Below are 20428 nucleotides of genomic sequence, written 5' to 3'. Positions count from 1 at the left end.
TTTGTATGGGAGAGCATTCAGCCATGAGGTAGAACCCAATCACAGGTTTACAACCTCAGTGAGAACTAGCCCATTCCTGGGCTTCTGGACACAGATCAGATGGAGGGTACAGAATACAAATGTAGGGTATCCAAAGAGGTTCCAGAATTCCCTTCCGCTGCATTCCCCTAGAAAAAAAGCCCTGCTCCTTCCGTTCCCTGGAGTAATGACTGTGACAGAAAAAAATAGATTGTCTGAATCTATCCTTGGTTTCACAAGCAAATGCTGTGTCAGACATATTAATGGGCATATCTTCATAGTGATGTATAATGTGTCCTTATAGAATTATAACAATACTCAACTGGCTGCCAATATCTTACCGAGTTCGATACAAGGTGCTGGTCATTACCTTTAAAGCCCTATATGGCCTAGGACCTGCCTACCTGAGGGACCGTCTCTTCCCACACGTTCCCCAGCGAGCACTAAGATCAGGAACCCAAAACCTCCTGGTTGTCCCCGGGCCAAAGGAAGCCCGCTTGAAAGTTACAAGAGACCGGGCCTTCTCCGTAATGGCTCCATCTTGGTGGAACCAGCTACCGGAAGAGGTAAGGGCCCTGCGGGATCTTACTCAATTCCGCAGGGCCTGTAAGACATCCCTCTTCCGGCTGGCCCACAACTAATCAGCACTGAGTACTGAATATCGAAGACTGAACATCAAATACTGAACTTGTAACCGATGAGTGTAGCTGTAGGACCGCCGTCTGAGTTTAATGTGTATGTATATAACAATTGTTTAGATTTTTAACTGTAAATTATGAAATGTTAATTTTAATGTTTAATTTTAGATTCCATGTTAGTTTTATATGTTGTAAGCCGCCCTGAGCCACCTAGTGGGAAGGGCGGGATATAAATCTTAGATAAATAAATAAAAATAAAATAAAAACTTTTCAGACAAACATTAATCTCTCTCAGTCTTTGAACTCATTCTGGAGTTCTGTTAGCTACATTCTGTACTCCATAATTCAACCTTATGAGTTTTAGGAGAACTGTAAAAAACATCATGTTCCGCTCTGTTCTATACTTGTGAAAATGTTGAAGGCTAAGATTAAAACCAAAGGTTTATCAAAGTTGCAGACTGAGACATCAGTTGTTATGGTAGGCCATGCAGGTGCATCAGAAGAACTAACTGTGGTATCTTCAGTGAGGTAACTCATCCAGAGGAAGGGATTTTTGGTTTTCAGCTCTAGAACATTGTTAGCTTTGTGGTCATGATTTATTTGCACGGATGTTACTTGGTTTACACGCTGTCCCTCCTCATCCTAAACACATTCTCCACACAGATATTCACAATGCTGCATCTCAACAGCTCTTATACAACACAGATACCGTCACACAATCTGATCCTATTTTCGCAATTTTGCAAGTGGGCACAGGGTGGCTTACAATGTGTCATAAAACCATAAACAATAGAGCAATTAAAATATTAACTAAAACACGATTAAGATTAAATACATAGTTTAAAAGTACATATACAAAATGGCAACCTGGCATTTCGTTCCAGAGTACATTGAGCCCATGTGAGGGGGGCAGCGGATCATTGAATTGTAGAGATGGAAGGGACCCCAAGGGTCATCTAGTCCAACCCCCTGCACCATGCAGGAAATTCACGAATACCTCCCCCTAAATTCACAGGAGCTGCATTGCTGTCAGATGGCCATCTAGCCTCTGCTTAAAAACCTCCAAGGAAGGAGAGCCCAACATCTCCCGAGGAAGCCTGTTCCACTGTCAGGAAGTTCTTCCCAATGTTGAGCCGGAAGCTCTTCTGATTTAATTTAATTTAATTGGTTCTACCTTCTGGGGCAAGAAAAAACAATTTCACGCCATCCTCTGTAGGACAGCCCTTCAAGTACTTGAAGATGGTGATCATATCACCTCTCAGCCTCCTCCACTCCAGGATAAACATACCCAGCTCATTCAACCTTTCCTTCAAACTGATGTAATTAAAATACTGTACCTGGTGCCCATAGTATAAGTGGTGCCTTGGAGCACTTGAAGCCGGGGAGACCAATGTTATCTGACATCCGCTGCCTCAACCAAAGGCCTGGTGGAACAGCTCAATTTTACAGGCTCTGTGGAACTGTAATAAATCAGGGCCCTGGTTTCAGTTGGGAGCATGTTCCACCAGGCCAGGGCTGGTGGACTACTTTTGGGCCAGGGACTACTAGACAGTGCTGGTCTGAAGTATGCAAGACTCTTCAGGGCATATATGGGGAGAGATGGTCCTGCAGGTATGCTGGTCCCTGGCCACATAGGGCTTTTAAGGTTAATACCATAACCTTAAACTTGACTCAGTACTCAACCAGCAACCAATGGAGCTGATGCAGCACTGGCTGAAAGTGTGCTTAGACAGCTGTCGCAGTCAGCAGGTATGCAGCTACGTTCTGCACCCGTTGAAGCTTCTGGACAGGGCTTTTTTTGGGTGAAAAAGCCCAGCAGGAACTCATTTGCATATTAGGCCACGCCCCCTGATGTCACCATTATTTCACATAGGGCTAGCAGGAATTCATTTACATATTAGGCCACACTCCCTGACACCAAGCCAGACAGAACTGCGTTCCTGTAGGCTTGCCAATCCCCAGATCCCAGTGGGGGTTCTTCCGCTTTCCCAGGCTCCTTTCCGCTCCCAGTCAGCTGGCTGGCGGGGGAAGCCCCACCCCCAAAGCCACCATGTGACTTTCCACCTCCAGAGGCTTCAGTCTCCGATTGGAAAGGCTTCCTCTTGGGATGGTGTGTCTGTGTTACTTTGAAGAAGTTAGCAGCAACTCATGAGTAGAGACGCCAATCCCTCGCTTCAGAGTCACCAGAAACGGGGTGGGGGGGGGAGAGGGAAGGAAATGTCTGCTGGGCACTTCATTGTTCCCTATGTGGAGATCGATTCTCATAGGGTATAATGGGGAATTGATCTGGAGGTATCAGGGGCTGGGGGGGGCTGTTATTTGAGGTAGAGGCACCAAATTGTCAGTATAGCATCTAGTGCCTCTCCCCAAAATACCCCCCAAGTTTCAAAACGATTGGACCAGGGGGTCCAATTCTATGAGCCTCAAAAGAAGGTGCCCCTATCCTTCATTATTTCCTATGGAAGGACGGCATTTAAAAAGGTGTGCTGTCCCTTTAAATGTGATGGCCAGAACTCCCTTGGAGTTCAATTATGCTTGTCACACTCTTGCACCCGGCTCCACCCCAATGTCTCCTGGCTCCACCCCCAACGTCCCCAAATATTTCTTGAATTGGACTTGGCAACCCTACATTCCTGTGAGTTCCTGCTCAAAAAAGCCCTGCTTCTGGATAAGGTTTAAGGTAGAGTGAGTTGCAGTAATCAAGCCTGAAAGTGACCATTATGAGGGTTACTGTTGCCAGATCATGGGAGGAAGAAGACCAAAGATTTATACTCTGCCCTTCTCTCTGAATCAGAGTCTTAGAGCATCTTACAATCTCCTTTATCTTCTTCCCCCACAACAGACACCCTGTAAGGTAGGTGGGGCTGTGAGACTTCTCACAGAAGCTGCCCTTTCAAGGACAACTACTGTGAGAGCTATGGCTGACCCAAGGTCATTCCAGCAGCTGAAAGTGGAGGAGTGGGGAATAAACCTGGTTCTCCCAGATAAGAGTCTGCACACTTAAACACTACATTAAACTGGCAGGGGACCAGCTGTCTGACCAGCCATAGGTAGTAAAAGGCTGATCTGGCAACACTGGTGATCTGGGCCTCCATAGAGTGGGAGGCATCCAGGGCCACCCCCAGACTCCTCACTACCAACCCCAATGTCAAAGGTGCCCCACCAAGGATTGAGAGTCAGGTTCCCGCACTGCTCACCCCACAACTCAGAAACAGGACCTCAGTCTTAGCTGGATTTAGTTTTGTCTGGCTCTGTTGTAACCAGTCAGCCACGGCCCCTAACACCCTAGCCAAGATTTCTAGGGCAGAGTCCATCTGTCCATCCATCGGCAGTAATAGTTGATGGGGTGGAGACTGACCAAGAGAGAGATCTTGGGGTTGTGGTAGATCTCACTGAAAATGTCAAGACAGTGTGCAACTGCAATAAAAAAAGGTCAACACAACACTATGCTGGGAGTTATTGGGAAGGGAATTGAAAACAAATCAGCCGGTATCATAATTGATGGTGGGGCCTCATTTGGAGTACTGTGTATAATTCTGGTCACCACACCTCGAAAAAGATATTATAGCACTGAAAAAAGCCCAGAAAAGGGCAACTAGAATGATTAAAGGGTTGGAACACTTACCCTATGAAGAAAGGTTAAAGGGCTTGGGAGTCTTTAGGTTGGAGAAATGTCAAGTGAAGTGTGACATGATAGAGATTTACAAGATTATGCATGGGATAGAGAAGGCAGAAACACTTTTCTCCCTTTCTCACAATTCAAGAACTTGTGGACATTCAATGAAATTGCTGAGCAGTTTGGTTAGAACAGATAAAAGGAAGTACTTCTTCACCCAAAGGGTGAGTAACACGTGGAATTCACTGCCACAGGAGATCGTGGCAGGTACAAGCATAGACAGCTTCAAGAGGGGACTGGATAAGCATATGGAGCAGAGGTCCATCAGTGGCTATTAAACACAGGGTATTGATGGAACTCTCTGTCTGGGACAGTGATGTTCTGTATTCTTGATGCTTGGGGGGGGGCAAGAGTGGGAGGGCTTATAGTGTTCTGGCCCCACTGATGGACCACCTGATGGCACCTGGCTTTTTGGCCACTTGTGCCACAGAATGTTGGACTGGATGAGCCACTGGCCTGATCCAACATGGCTTCTCTTATGTTCTTATGTCATCAGCACACTGATGACAGCTCAGCCCAAGCCCCCAGATTAACTGGTCAAGTGAGTGCATGTAGAAGTTAAATAACACTGGTGAGAGGATAGCCTCTCGTGGGATGCCACACCAAAGAGCAGGGGTGGCCAAACTGTGGCTCAGGAGCAGTGTTCCCTCTAAGCTTAGTGTGAGCTAGCTCAGCTTTTTTTAACCCCTGGCTTGCATATTTTTGTCTTAGCTCAGGAAAAATGGCCTCCGAACAAACTAATTCATGCAGTAGCTCACATCTTTTTGCTCACAAGACTCCACAGTTTAGAGGGAACATTGCTCAGGAGTCACATACAGGTTTTTCACACATATTGTGTGGCTCCCAGAGGTCAAGGAAGAATTTAATGCAGGCTTACTCTCAAGTAAGCATGCTTAGCATCAGGATCTCAGTCAGCCTCTGAGCGCTGACCCATAGGTAGGTAACTATTTCATGTGTGAAGTGGGGAAGGAGGGGAAAATAGGCAGGCTTGCAAGCTCTCCTCCACCACAGAGGTTGCCCAGAGACCTAGAGAGGGGAATGATTTATATTTTACAGGTGTGTTTTCTTCTCCCACTGGTGCCAAAAAATAATTCCCTAACTTTTCCCTATACTGGTCTTATGGGGACTGTTGTTCCCAGCTTTTTTTTTTTTAAGTCTCCTTCTAGCATGGTAGTGTTGTAAAGTGCATACATATGTATTTTGTCTTTCTGTGCAAAGAAAGTATTAAGAGTTTTAATAAAAACACGTATGTAATATTTGTTCATGTCTTGTGACTCTCAAACATCTGATGTTTATTCTACGTGGCTCTTATGTTAAGCAAGTTTGGCCACCCCTGCCATAAACTAATGTGGTGAAACCTTTCCCCAAGTGGCAGCCTCTGTCCCCAACTATGGAGAAGGGAGGGCAGCCACTGTACGGTAGTTCCCTGTATCCCCACTGTTAGATCGGGTAGCAACAGCAGCGCTGACCCACCTCGATCCAGGTGCCTCTGGAGGTTGTCTATGAAGGGCAACCAGCGTGGCCTCCATCCCATGGCCTGGGTGGAAGCTGGACTGAAATGGATCCAGGATAGAGGAGTTATCCAAGAAAACCTTTAGTTGCTCAGCTACCACTCACTGCCTTACTCAGGAGCAGAGAGTTTGATACTGGGCAGTAGTTGACTAGGACCACAGGAGATTGTAAGATGGTTTTTAAAAGAGTGGTCACACTATCACGTCCTTGGGGGACCCTGAGAATATCCCTGATGAAAGGGACAAGTTAATAATTTCTTCCAGGGAAGCCCAAATTCTGTCTCTACCAGTATTAATAAACCAGGATGGACACTGATAAAGGAGGCTGGAAGTGGGCTTTACAGCCGCAAGGTTCTTGTCAACTTCCTCCTGGGAGAGTCAGCTGAATCAGTCCAACAGAGGACTGGAAGACAGCCAAAGGTTTCCCGGTTCACATACTGTTTCAGCTGTGGCAGAGATGTCCTGGCAGAGTTGGCAGAGCAACAAGACTTGGTCCACAAAATAGCTTGCAAATGCCTCCCAGCCAGTAACCAGTTCCTTATCGTTTTGTTTCCCTTGTGGTAGGGAAGCTAATGACCTAATTGTCCTAAAAAGTTAGACTAGGGTGTGAGCTAGTGGCCTCAATGCTGGCTGCATAGAATTCCTTCTTTACAGCCTTCATTGCCATCTCAGAGGCCTTCAAGAGCCAGTTTGGTGTTTGGGTTTGGTGTAGTGGTTAAGTGCGTGGACTCTTATCTGGGAGAACCGGGTTTGATTCCCCACTCCTCCTCTTGCACCTGCTGGAATGGCCTTGGGTTAGCCATAGCTCTGGCAGAGGTTGTCCTTGAAAGGGCAGCTGCTGGGAGAGCCCTCTCAGCTCCACCCACCTCACAGGGTGTCTGTTGTGGGGGGAGAAGATATGGGAGATTGTAAACCGCTCTGAGTCTCTGATTCAGAGAGAAGGGCGGGGTATAAATTTGCAATTCTTCTTCTTCCCCACTCCTCCACATGCACCTGCTGGTGTGACCTTGGGTCAGTCACAAGTTCTCTCAGAGCTATTCTCTCAAGAATGGTTCTTGAAAGAGCTCTCTCAGCCCCACCTACCTCATAGGATGTCTGTTGTGTGGAAGGGGAAAGAGATTGCAAACTGCTCTTCTTCTTCCTCCTCCTCCTAAAAGATGCTCTTGCAGCTTCATCACAAGCATGCCACCAACCTCATTCTAACCATCTTAGTTCCCACATCATCCTCTGAAGTTTCAGAGTATACCACAGAGCTTGTTTGATGCAGGGGTGAAAAGGATGCCAGAAGGTAATTTTGCCAATGGTTTCTGAGAGACAGCTTGCCAGTCTCCCACTAGCTCATCTGATGAGTTGTCAGGGGGCATCAGATCCTGCAGAGCATTCTGGAAGCCAATTGGATCCATTAGTCTCTGCAGGCAAGTATAAATTAGTTCACTACTTAAATAGGGAAGAGTTGGGCCTTCAGGACAAAGTGATCTGACTATGGCATTGCCTCAATGGCTAACAGTTCCACATACATCCCTGGGCCAAAAATTGTCAAGTTCCCTGGCAATTAGGTCAGGATGTCAGATGATTCTGCTGCATTTGGGCTATTTCCTCATTCAGTCATTTTCATTTCTTTGTGTTACCTTGCATTGCATACCAATATAATCCGAACTATGTATTCATTTTCCACTTTGCTCAGACATGCATCTAATTGTGCATACTTTAGCAGTTCGCTTGCTGTGACTTTTCAAAGGTGCGTAGGAGGAAGACGTCGGCAGTAGAACTGCTATCTGGTAGCCATGGCAGAGTCTGACTTTGGCCAGATGACCTTGAGCATCCAGTGAAGACTCTATATTGTACACCTAACCCTGGGAACCTAACTGACAGGGGCTGGCTTTAACCTGTGCACCTTTTTTGCCTGGTATATTGTTGGCTCTGTTTGTAAGTTACTCTAGTCTCAGCAATGGCTTTGTAACATGATGGTCCATTGCTCTGTATTGATCTCTAATAAACGTCTGACTACTTACATATGTGCTGAGTTGACTGGGATTGATAACTGGCAAAACCTCACAAAAATAAGATCCAGTACGTGGCCTGCTTGATATGTGGACGCTGATACAAATTGGGAGAGTCCCAGTGCTGCCATAGATGACACCAGGTCCCTGGCACTGTCATCAGCATGGACAGTGAAGTCCCCCAACACTAGTAGCCTGGAATACTTCAGCGCCCAGGCTGATACCACCTCAAGGAGGCCCAGAAGGGTATCTGCTGGTGCGCTGGCACACCAGCCAGATAGCCAAATTCTTCTCAGCATTCTACACAAGGCCTACACAGTCAAAGCCAGTCACACATTCAGTGCTGAAAGAGAAAGATAAGTTAGGCTTACAAGGGGAGCGCACTATCTTCTCTGCTCTCCATCGTTTTACATGGATATTGTCTTTTCCGAAGACTTCACTGTGGCTTATATAAAGTTTTCAGATAGGGTTGCCAATCCCCAGGTGGGGGGAGGGGATCCCCCGGTTTGGAGGCCCTCCCCCCGCTTCAGGGTCATCAGAAAGCGGTGGGAGGGGAGGGAAATGTCTGCTGGGAACTCTGTTATTCCCTATGGAGATTTATTCCCATAGAAAATCATGGAGAATTGATCCACGAGTATCTGAGGTTTGGGGGGGGGGCTGTTTTTTGGGGTAGAGGCACCAAATTTTCAGTATAGCATCTAGTACCTCTCCCCAAAATACCCCCCCCCCCAAGTTTCAAAAAGATTGGACCAGGGGGTCCAATTCTATGAGCCCCAAAAGAAGGTGCCCCTATCCTTCATTATTTCCTATGGAAGGAAGGAATTGAAAAGGTGTGTTGTCCCTTTAAATGTGATGACCAGAACTCCCTTTGGAGTTCAGTTATGCTTGTCACAGCCTTGATCTTGGCTCCACCCCCAAAGTCTCCTGGCTCCACCCCCAAAGTCCCCAGATATTTCTTGAATTGGACTTGGCAACCCTATTTTCAGATGATCTCTCAAGGAACAAAGTGAGAGAGAGTTTTATACCTTTTAAAAAGCACTTTGAAAAATCAGAGCCAGAAATTTATGCTTTAAAAGTTCAGTGGTTTGGAATATCTGGTTTGAGCAAGAAAATTAAAAGGACGTAAAGAAGCTGTGGGGGGTGAGGGTGCTCTATAAACAACTTTCTATAGATCTGAGAATTTTAAAAGACACATTTAGGAAATAGAAAGAGGGCCATATAACCCAGGATGAAGATAAACAAATAGTCAGTGCTTGTTGGGAGAGTGTTAGAAAAACTAAAGCTCAGTGTGAGCTTAGGCAAGTGAGAGATGCTGAAAACAACAAAAGGGGATGTTGGGTTATGTTTGGACCATGAAAAAGAATAAGGAAGTGGTAGGCCTATTGTTGGGAGAGGAAAGTGAAATTTTAACAGGTGATAAAGAAAGGGCAGAAGTACTCAACTCCTATTTTATCTTAGTCTTCTCTTGCAAAGGAAATGGTGCTCAGCGTGGCAAAAACAGAATACATGATGAGGGAAGACATGGGGTGCTACATTAACACCAAGCATCTTTAAATGAAATCAAGTCCTCATAGCCAGATGAATTGTGTTGGATGGTGTTAAAGGAACTAGCTGATGTATTTTCAGAGCCTCTGTCCATTATTTTTGAGAATTCTTGGAGAATAAGTGAGGTATCAGAAGATTTGAGGACAAATGTTGTCGCCATCTTCTGGTAACTATCGGCCCATAAGCTTGATGGTCCATACCTGGAAAGGTTTTAGAACAAATCATCAACCAGTCATTCCCTGAGCATGTAGAAAAGATGGACATGGTTATCTTGATTTCTGTAAGGCTTTTGATAAGGTTCCACAAGATATTCTTGTTGACAAGTTGGTAAAATGTGGTCTGTTGGGTGGATTTTTAACTGGTTAACAGATCACACCCAACGAGTGCTTGCTAGTGGTACCTCAGAGAGGAATGACAGGTGGTGTGCCTCAGGGATCTGTCGTGGGCCCTGTGGTGTTCAACAGCTTTATAAATGGCTTGGATGAAAGAACAGAGGGAATGCTCATTAAATTTGCAGATGAAACTAAATTGGGAGCTGTAGCAAATATAGTAGAAGAATCAAGATTCAGGATCATTTTGATAGAATGGAAAACTGGGCTGAAATGAACAAAACAAATTTCAGCAGAGATAAATATAAAGTTCTACAATTAGATAGAAAAAATACCAAATGCATAATTATAGGATGGGGGAGACATGTCTTGGCAGTCATACTTGTGAAAAGAATCTAGGGCAACCTGTCCAGCAATGGTGTAATAAATGGCACACTGCTGCTGTTGGAGCTTTCTCTCTTTTTTGCAAAGGCTACAGATGCTGGCCTGAACATACTACCTCAACAGTCTGAGTCTAAGATGAACCAAGTTTTATTTAAAGTATCAGCTAAATGACAGGTTGCCAAATGCCTCTATCCCCTTCCCCTTCCATACTTTGCACAGTGTATTTCAAAGGTGACTATTTATGCCTCGGCGGGGAGGGTGGGATATAAATAAAAGCTTATTATTATAATTATTAGTTATTATCTTTCTTAATCTTGTTTCTTTGTAGATCTTGATACATTTGATTTGCTGACAGACTGGCTGACTTTCTAACCCTCCCTGTAAAGTGCTGGGAAGTGGATTATTAATGAGAGGGAATTAAGCCTTGGGGATTTTTAATAATTAACTCATGCTGTCTATTCTGAGCAATAATGTGTTTTAAATTGCAGTTGTAATAAGTAGGAAGCTTCTGGGTGGAGGATTCTTTAGGTGTCCAAGACACAGATTCCCTTGCCTGGTGCCTGCAGGAATCTTGCTGATGTATCTGCTGAATCCTGTTTGTTCAAACAGAAGATCCGGGTTGAGCAGCATCAACACAAACATGCAGGCTGAAGAGGTGACCACTTCATGCAAGCCACATGCTTCTCAGGCCCAGACCCATCTCAGCCCAAGGGCTGAGAGTGCATGGGATGGGGGACATTACTAATCAATGAAAAACAGCAAAGCCGTAAACAGTAGCTTTAAAAGTGTATAATGTGTTGCAAACATTGTCAAGCATCTCAATGAAGAAGAAGAAGAAGATATTGGATTTATATCCCGCCCTCCACTCCAAAGAGTCTCAGAGTGGCTCACAATCTCCTTTACCTTCCTCCCCCACAACAGACACCCTATGAGGTGGGTGGGGCTGGAGAGGGCTCTCACAGCAGCTGCCCTTTCAAGGACAACCTCTGCCAGAGCTATGGCTGACCCAAGGCCATGCCAGCAGGCGCAAGTGGAGGAGTGGGGAATCAAACCTGGTTCTCCCAGATAAGAGTCACACACTTCACCACTACACCAAACTGGCTTTCCAATGTATTTTGCTCATAAGCCAGGTCACTAGAGGTTGATGCTGTTCACCATGGATACTTCACACTGCCCCACTGGGTACAATGCTGCTTACACATCTCCTCTTGAAAGGACTAAGAGCTTCCCTCTGCCAGGTGCTAAACCGGTCATGTAAAGCCACTATCTGGTTAAGCCTTTTACAGAGCTACACCCTTCTGAATCCATTCATGGACTTAAATGGGTGTAACCATGTTTAGGGGAGCACTGGGAAGCAACGTATTCACAATTTATTTAAGTGACGTAGAACACAAGCACTGCAGCCTGGGCACACACTGCCGGGACTCCAGGCCTGCCAAAATGGTAAGCTTCCTCCTCAGCCGGAGCCTGCTTGTCTCAACAAGGAAACACATATGATGTGTGTGTTCCTGTGCACATGCTGTTCAGCAGAAACAACCATCTGGGCCTGATGTGAAATTGCTGACATGAAACAGAAGGTGAAGAGTGGGGAGGGGGGTGGAGGATCTCTACAAACCCCACCTTTGATTCCGATTGTGTATGCGTTTAATTTTGTTATCTGCAGCTTAGCAGCCATCATATTACACAAACTTTCAACATTAAAAGTTTGGTGTAGTGGTGTAGAGCCAGTTTGGTGTAGTGGTTAAGTGTGCGGACTCTTATCCGGGAGAACCAGGTTTGATTCCCCACTCCTCCACTTGCACCTGCTGGAATGGCCTTGGGTCAGCCATAGCTCTGGCAGAGGTTGTCCTTGAAAGGGCAGCTGCAGTGAGAGTCCTCTCAGCCCCACCCACCTCCCAGGGTGTCTGTTGTGGGGGGAGAAGATATAGGAGATTGTGAGCTGCTCTGAGTCTCTGATTCAGAGAGAAGGGCAGGGTATAAATCTGCAGTCGTCGTAAAATGCCTTTCAAAAGTAAAAAATTAAGGCCCTAACCTGATTAAGGCCCAAGCCTGATCTTGTCAGATCTTGGGACCTAAGCAGGGCTAACTCTGGCAAGTACTTGGATGGGAGACTTCCTTGGAATACCAGCAGTCAGGAGGCAGAGGCAGGCTTTTTTCAGCCACCTCCATGAATATTCTCCAGGCCCCAGTAGGGAGTAAGTTACCAGTCACAGGTGCACATGCACACAAATAATATACAAAAATACCCCCCCACCACCACCTAAAAAAAATAAAATGTTGTGTTCAGGTTTTGAATGGAGCATCTACAATCCTGCAGCCAATACCTTGGCCCTTTTAAGAAAAGAAAGGGCTATATCTACTTACCACTATAAGCAAAATGGAGTCTGCATATTCAGAAGCAGTGTATCTCTGAATACTGGATATATACAGCAAACATGAGATGATTAATGCCTTTATGTCCTGCTAGGAAAGTCCCAAGGTACCTGGCTGGCCGTTCCTGAAAACAGGGTTGTTTTGGAAGACTTGGATTTATCCAGCAGAACGATTCCCTTTTGTTTTGCACTTTCTGGAAACAGCATAAGAAGCAACTATCTACATTGTGTGCCTATGGAAGAATGCGTGTTAGACATGTCCCTTGAAGCAGCATACTTTATAAGCATAAGCTAACACTGTTTGATTTTTATCTACAAGAAGACTATTAAGAGGCTCTCACTGTGGATCCCCCCCACACACACACACTATAATATAATTTCACAGTTCTGTTTAAAGCACGAAACTTCTCCTCTTCCTCAACAAGCTGGAGAGAAAATAATCTCTGCTTGCGCCGGTATGCAACCAACAGATTGGCCCCCATGAAATACCCTTTTCCTGTCCTCTCTGCACTAAGTGGTCCACAGCTTATCCATAACAGGAATAAATGGTCAAATTATGATCGAGAGGAATTTGGGCAGTGCAAAAATCAGGCAAGACAGCACACCATCTTCGGGACAAGAGAAGACAGTTTTGTTCTCCTCATGGCTGGAAGATTTTTTAAAGAGGTAAAGGTAGTCCCTTGTGCAAGCACCAGTCGTTTTCGACACTGGGGCGAAGTTGCTTTCACAACGTTTTCACGGCAGACTTTTTACGGGGTGGTTTGCCATTGCCTTCCCCAGTCATCTACACTTTCCCACCAGCAAGCTGGATACTCATTTTATCGACCTCGGAAGGATGGAAGGCTGAGTCAACCTTGAGCTGGCTATCTCAACCAGCTTCCGCTGGGATCGAACTCAGGTCGTGAGCAGAGGGCTTCGACTGCAGTACTGCAGCTTTACCACTCTGTGCGAAGCAGGCAAACGAGCTGCAGCCAATCAATGAACATGGAATGGACAAGCAATGGTTTAAGCAACACAGTGGTTAACAGTACCACCATGAGTTGAGAAGAATGCTGTAGAGATGGTTTGAAATGTGGGATACTCCCTCACAATGTAAATCTGAGACCAGCGGAAACAGAACACTTTGGTGCAGGACAAGCCATGTTTAAAAACAGAGAAAGAATCAGGGACACAGGAGTTTCTGACATGGAAGTCAACACAGAAGTATCTCACCAGTGTAAATAGGGCCTAAGACGCTTATATCTTAGCTATTTACTGTGGCAGGGTGGGGGTGTTAAATCAATCCTTACAGAATCTAGCACCATGCAGACAATTCAGAACTTTCATAGCCTACAAGCCAATCCCTTCACATGGAGGAAACGATTGCATCTGCAATCACCAAGCACACTTCTGCTGCAATTTATTGTTGTACTTAGTGAAGGCATGCCCCTAAAAGTATACTCTTCATATTAAAGTGTCTTTAGCGTATGTTTAAAAAATAAGAGACAACAAACTTTCTGTGCAAAGAAACTATAAGCAATTTTGTGGTCTCAGCCAATTCACGGTGGCAGCTCAACCCTCACTGCTCGCTTGACAAGAGAGAGAGAGACAGAGAGAGAGAAACCAAGGGAATTTCAGGAGTTACAACCTTCCTGTTATGCTGTAGAAACAGTGCAATATAAGCCACTGCAATATAGTAGAATTTATCCTCCACTTTTTAAAGTGTTGTTTTGTGTTTTGCATTTAAGAAAAATGCAGCTGTTGATACTGGTGGGATTTGAACCCACAACCTTTCAATTTCTTGAATTTTAACTAGAAGTCCAATGCACTATCCATTGCGCTACAGAACCTTACTGCTAAAAGCTTGTTAGTCTTAAAAAATGGCAGTTACCTTTTAATTTCCAGGTTGCAGAAAATGGAATTTCAAATACTTGCTGGTAAGCAAAAAGAATGTTTGCTATTAGTGTGGAATTATAGGTATATCTGGAGTGAGAAAACAGGCTAAATTTACTAGGGTGGCTTCTCAAAGGAAGGAATTAAAAACAAAACATTTGCCTCAAAAGCGGGGTTCAAAACCACACAAACATATGTTTGCTGAATCTTAGGTCTACTCAGCCATCCTGGTAACTATGTGTGTGTTCGTGTGTGTGCATTCACATGAAGTTAATGTCATGATTTTAACAGTTTGGAAGGTTGGGCAAGCTAGAATAGAGTAATATGAGCTGTTGAGCTCAAGTTCAAACAAAAGCACCATCTGTTCTGGCTGCTAGTATCAGCTCTGCTGTCCTACAATTCCTTTATGTACTTTACATGCATTAATCTGGAATAACCAGCTACCATACTCTGGATGTGTACTACAAATCCTCACCAGGGATTAGAATGCCTACTGATGCAAGGTATGCCCTGAATTGCTGGGGAAATTGTGTGTTATTCTGTTGAGTACAAGGGGCAAAGAATTTGTGGTCTTGGAGACACTACTCTTCCTACCCTCCTTTTGCTCCTTTCCTACAGAAGTTGCAAGTTGTTCCTCCTTCTCATTCCTCGAGGCAGGGGAGAATTAGAAGCTTTCGGGTGATAATAAGACATTGGATTTATATCCTGCCCTTCACTCCAAAATTCAGAGTCTCAGAGCAGCTCACAATCTTCGGAAGCTCTGCTTTTCCCACTCATCAGTCCCCTTTAGTCTCAGTAGTGACCAGGTGGTAGAAAAGGGAAATTCCCTCAGCATGCGCTTAGAGGTGCTTTTCTCCTCCCGAGCTGTGGTTGTTAAGCGGAAATTCCAAGGTGAAATGAAACACTGTGAGGTATTTCTCTTCGAGCGCAGCAAGCAAAAAGTAAAACCAGGCCAGGGATCTTTTAAATGGAAAGGTGATGTGTGCAGATCCCCACCAGCCAGCAGGACTGTAAAATGGAACAAAGACAACACAAGGGGCTTAAAGTTCATGCACCAGACGCCCTGTGGTTGCTGCACTTTCTTACCAATCCAGGACGACAAAAACGAGCAACACTTATCTTCAGACCAATGTAGTCATGCCTTAAACTCCAGGCAGCGCTTTAGCAAAGATGTTAGCAGTGGGCTCTGTTGTCAAGTCTCGGTAAATATATTTTGATCAAATGAATCGTGCAATTTTTTTGCTTTCCAACATGTTTCCCCCATATTGTATCCTTGTAATAGTGTGGAAATGATATGAACGTGGCTCAAAGAACAAGATAAGGGTTTCTTGATTTAAACATTGTGGTTCAAGCCAGCTACCAATTTAGAGTGGAACACACGGGGGAAGTCTTCATTTAGCCCTTCTAACAGGAGGCTAGAGGCGCTCTAAAGACCAACATTTACTTCAGCGTCAACTTTAATGAGTTTACTTCATCAGATGTCCTGAGAGCCATGGCTTGGTTCAGCGACACCCAATTGTCTTCCTTAACATTTCCTGAGCAATAGGAAAAGCTGGTTGTGTCCATCAGGAGACAATCAATCCCTGCACTCCTTTCTTGTGTTTTCAAGGGCGTACACTATTTCAAAGGCACTTCCTCTACCATGTGAAAAATGTTTGTGACATGGAGTTGTTCTTTCGTTTGGAGATGCAGAATAGTCTCTCTCTCTCTCAGGGTGGGACCTTCTGGAACTGGACCTTTCAATCTCGCAGATGTAGAACCTTTGTTACCTACACCACTCAACACTGCAGCTTGTGGCAGTCACGTAGACAGTTCAAAGTGAGCTCTGGGAGCCAGGGGTCCATGGTTTCTGCTTTTGGCATCTGTAGTAAGGGTGGGGCTGGCTTCAGTCTTCTGAGGACTACCTGTAAATAGTCATGATCTCTTAAGACCATAAATAACCTACCCGAAGTGATCTTCCGTATGTACTTTTGCTTAAAAATACAGCAAGCGCCTTCTTGGATCATCAGCCAAAGACCGTCAGTATACGTTCTTTGCAAGAATTACAGTCATAGCAGTTGGAAACTGGGTGGTGTTCCACCAGTGAACTCTGGTCTAGCTTCTAGTGGACTTGAGAGTCATGGTTGCTGCAGTTCTGCAGCAGAGGGCTTCAGCTTCTCTGGTTCAGGCTTTACCTGATCAGGAAGTTAGATGACTGTCTGATTTGTAAGAACAAAGTGTATCTTAGATGCTTTCCGACACAAACAGCTGCAAGTTTTTAAAAAGGGTTAAGGTTTTGTGAATATTTGACTGCATTTGTTGTACATCATTTTTAAAAGTTTAATTTAAAAAAGAATGCAAAAAAAAGATGTTAGGTACGGATCAGTGACTTTTGTTAAATTCCCCCAGATAGTGTAGTACTCGACATCTACTTCATTTTCTGAATGTGGTGCCATTCTTAAATGTGGCCATAAGATGGCAGTACTGCCAAAGATTGGAGCGAGGCTGAGGCCATGACTCCAGCAGAGGAGAATGTTTCACTCCATTTTTTGCATCACAAGCCATGACCAAAATATTAACCAGCCACTTTCTGGGCAAGGTCACTCAACTTGCCCTTGCATTTATTTTGAACGTGCAAAGCCCTGGTCTTTTGTATGTGCAAATATGTAGGGAAGTATTTCACTCACAGACATTTGCAGAGTTGTAAAAGACTCAGAAGGCTGCTTGAGAGATGCCTATTAGTAGCTTTTTTTCAGGATAATTTCAATTGTACTCTGTTTTACTCTGCTTGCTTGCAAGGAACTCAAACTGACATCGATAGGGTAACTCGTAGGCTGCTAACACTGACCTCATCTCAGGTATTTTTAGCAGGCTGGAAGAAATTATAGGAAGGTACAATTTGTTATTCCCAATTTTCCTAATCAGTAAAGGCGAAAAAATCAAGTGGAGGCTCCTCCTGAGCTAACATAGGACTTCATTCAATAACTGACAACAAACTACCCTTTAATGCTACTCCAACTGTACTCCCTCAGGCAATCAACCCACCCTGGCCTAATTCTCACTGACAGCAAACTTCTAGGCTGCACCATTTCACACTGCACCTAGGACCTGATGGGCCTGAATATGCACTAAAAACAATCACTCCATCGAGCAAATTATCTGGATGGGATGGTGTGTGCTAGGCTACAATCAAACTTCCTGCCACTGTTTCCTACATAATTTTTTGTAAGGCCCTCTTTTCCTCAGCTGGGAGTCTTGTTAGTATTGCCCTTCCCTCAAAGTTTTGGATGAAGTTTTGTTCTCTCACACTCCTGTTTACCAGGAAGAGGCTGAATGTGGCTGGTTTTTCTTTTACAGTTCAGAAATCCCTCATAGCTCTAGGGATAATGTTGGACAATAGATTTTGGGACACTTTAGGGAACGTAACCTTCATTCCATAATGATGTTTCTGAAAGGGATGGTTTCAAATGTGCCTTTAAATGTGATTGTCATAAGCTTCAGGAATGTGGACTTCTGGACTTAGGTCTCTTGTATATACAAACTTGAGTGTGATCCTACTTTAGAGGCTGCCTCTTCTGGTTTAGCCCAGATAATGGAGTTTGTTTTACTGTACTCCACAATTCATCTTTGAAAGCATATTACAATAATTTACTAGTAGCAAGATAACCTGAAATATCAACGTATTTTTGCAACTTTTTGCACGGCAGAATATAGCAATGCGCTACCATTGTGCTGTATATCTGTGTGCTTCTATGTTAATTTTACCTTTTTAGCACTAGCGCATTATGAAGCCGAGTCTCCCCTATTTTCTAACGTTCTGCCTCAGTTGCTCATATTTTGCCTACGAAGGGAAGCTTGTTTCAAGCTGTGTTATGGTTGCATAATATTTCCTTCCAAGCATAGCCGTGTAGTTATATTTAGTCCTAGCCACTGTCCCCCCTACCAAAGTGATGTCAGTGCACAGGTTTTGACTGACTCAATTGGATCCAGCCCAGTAATACTTGATCAGGCACAGCCAAGCATTTGGACATACACATTAAATCATCGCAGAAAAGTAATCCAGCAGGCAGATAACTTTTGAGTTGATGAAAAAGTAGGCATGAGGTTAAGCTGGACTGAGTTCCACAGCAGGCAGCTTTCAAGCAGCTGCTGCCACCCAGGAAGCTTAGGGCACACCAAGGGGAATTTTGATAGGAACATCTTGTTCCATCCTGCAGCATAACAGCTAGTCCTTGCCAAAATCTTTCAGATATACAACTGTCAGAAATAGAGGTTGTCTTCTTGCCACTACTGACTCCCCTAATCAAATTTTAAACTTAAGAGCATTGTTTAGTGTTACACTGTTCAAGACCAACAGGGTGACCACTTCCAAGTTTCCCTTCTGACAGATTTTTATCACCTCACAAAGATGTAGATGAAATGTTAACAAGAGGAAAGCGCTTTAAGGCACATATGCAGCGCAGGAGCTCGGATCACATCCTCTCTTTTGTTTTCCTGCACTTTTAAGTATAGAGCTACGGTTGGCACTTTGTGCATCTGATGAAGTGACCAAAGCTTAAGTTCTTAGCCTCTAAGATGCTACTGACTTCTATGAAATACCCGGATAATGCTGCAGTTACTGCTTCAGGTACCCCCCACTCCGGTGAATATATAGGGGCAACCTTTCCCCAGCGATAATATTAAATACGGTCAGGGGTGGAATTCTAGCAGGAGCTCCTTTGCATATTAGGCCACACACTCCTGATGTACCCAATCCCCCAAGAGCTTACAAAAAAGAGTCTTGTAAGCTCTTGGAGGATTGGCTACAGCAGGGGTGTGTGGCCTAATATGCAAAGGAGCTCCTGCTAGAATTCCTCCCCTGAATACGGTACTGAAAAAGCTGCCCCTTTTTTTGAAAAGAATTGCACGGCTTTTCAGGAATGCCCCTTGTTTAGAGGGATTAACTACAACAGAAGTCAGGGCCCTTGTACACACAGGAGATACATGAAAGATTCTGTAAGTGGCAGGTTATGTGCAGCCTTTTCACTATCAAAATTCCCTTTCAGTGCATTCTTAGGTCCTTCTCCATTACTTTGCATCTCTTGCGCCTCAGCTTTCTTACTAGAACTCAGTCTACAAAACACAAGTATGTACATAGCCTCACAAGGGCAGAAAAAGACACCTAAGAAAATTCATGTAATTAACCAGTTTTAGCTAGCTGTGAGCTCGTTAGAAAGGCAGTCCTTGTCCCCAAATAATCTCGATCATGTACTTGTCTCCTGCACGGCAGAAATGATAGTTCTACAACTTCAGCCTTTTGTAAGTTGACATGTATGCGCTTTAGTTCTCAGTAGTAGATAAGAGTTATTGGAAAAGAAAAAACTATAGTCCCACTGTGCGTAAGGCTAGACTGAACACTTGCTTGCAGGAGCACTGGCAAAGCATCAATACGCAGCTGCCTCCTCTGCCAGTAGTGAAAAGAATATCTTCATGAAACCCTTCCATCAGTGAACAGCCGTGCATCTGCAAATAGTTTAAGCCTTGGCTCATCAACTCAGAGGAACTAAGCTGACTCTCATTTAGCCCTAGAGATGTTCTGGTTGGGCCCTGCCAACACTATACCTGGCTCTGCTTAACTGACGAGCCATTAGGTGCTAGAACTTTCTAGGCAGCAGTCACCAACTGATCATATGAAAGAACCAGGCCACGGTGCAAACAAATGCTCCAAAAGTTTGCTTCTCAGCACCCTCCGTTAAATATAGTACTATACCCTGATTTAGAGTTCTCCAGTCTAACAGCTGGTAACTGCAAGTATTTTCCCCAACAGCAGCGGCTACTGCTACACACCACTGGAACTGAAAATATCCTGGATCAGCTTGTTTGCTAGGCCCAATTATTCCCCGTCCCCTGTGCATTCCTCTGGTAAGCCATGTGGATTTCGGAGAGCACAGCAGACTCCCAAGGCTAGCCTGTTTCAAGCCTCCGCAGAGCTACACATGGGATCAAATGTATCCACAAAAGGCCAGTAAGCTTACACAATTTCTGTCTGCCAGCAAAGTCAAAGGCATTGCAAGAGAAAGAGAGCAAAGATGTAAGTTGCATGGAACCCAATTTTCTACCTGCCA

The sequence above is a fragment of the Heteronotia binoei genome, chromosome 21 (assembly GCF_032191835.1).
Source record: "Heteronotia binoei isolate CCM8104 ecotype False Entrance Well chromosome 21, APGP_CSIRO_Hbin_v1, whole genome shotgun sequence".
NCBI classification, from domain to species: Eukaryota; Metazoa; Chordata; class Lepidosauria; order Squamata; family Gekkonidae; genus Heteronotia; species Heteronotia binoei.
This window is presented reverse-complemented; position numbering follows the sequence as displayed.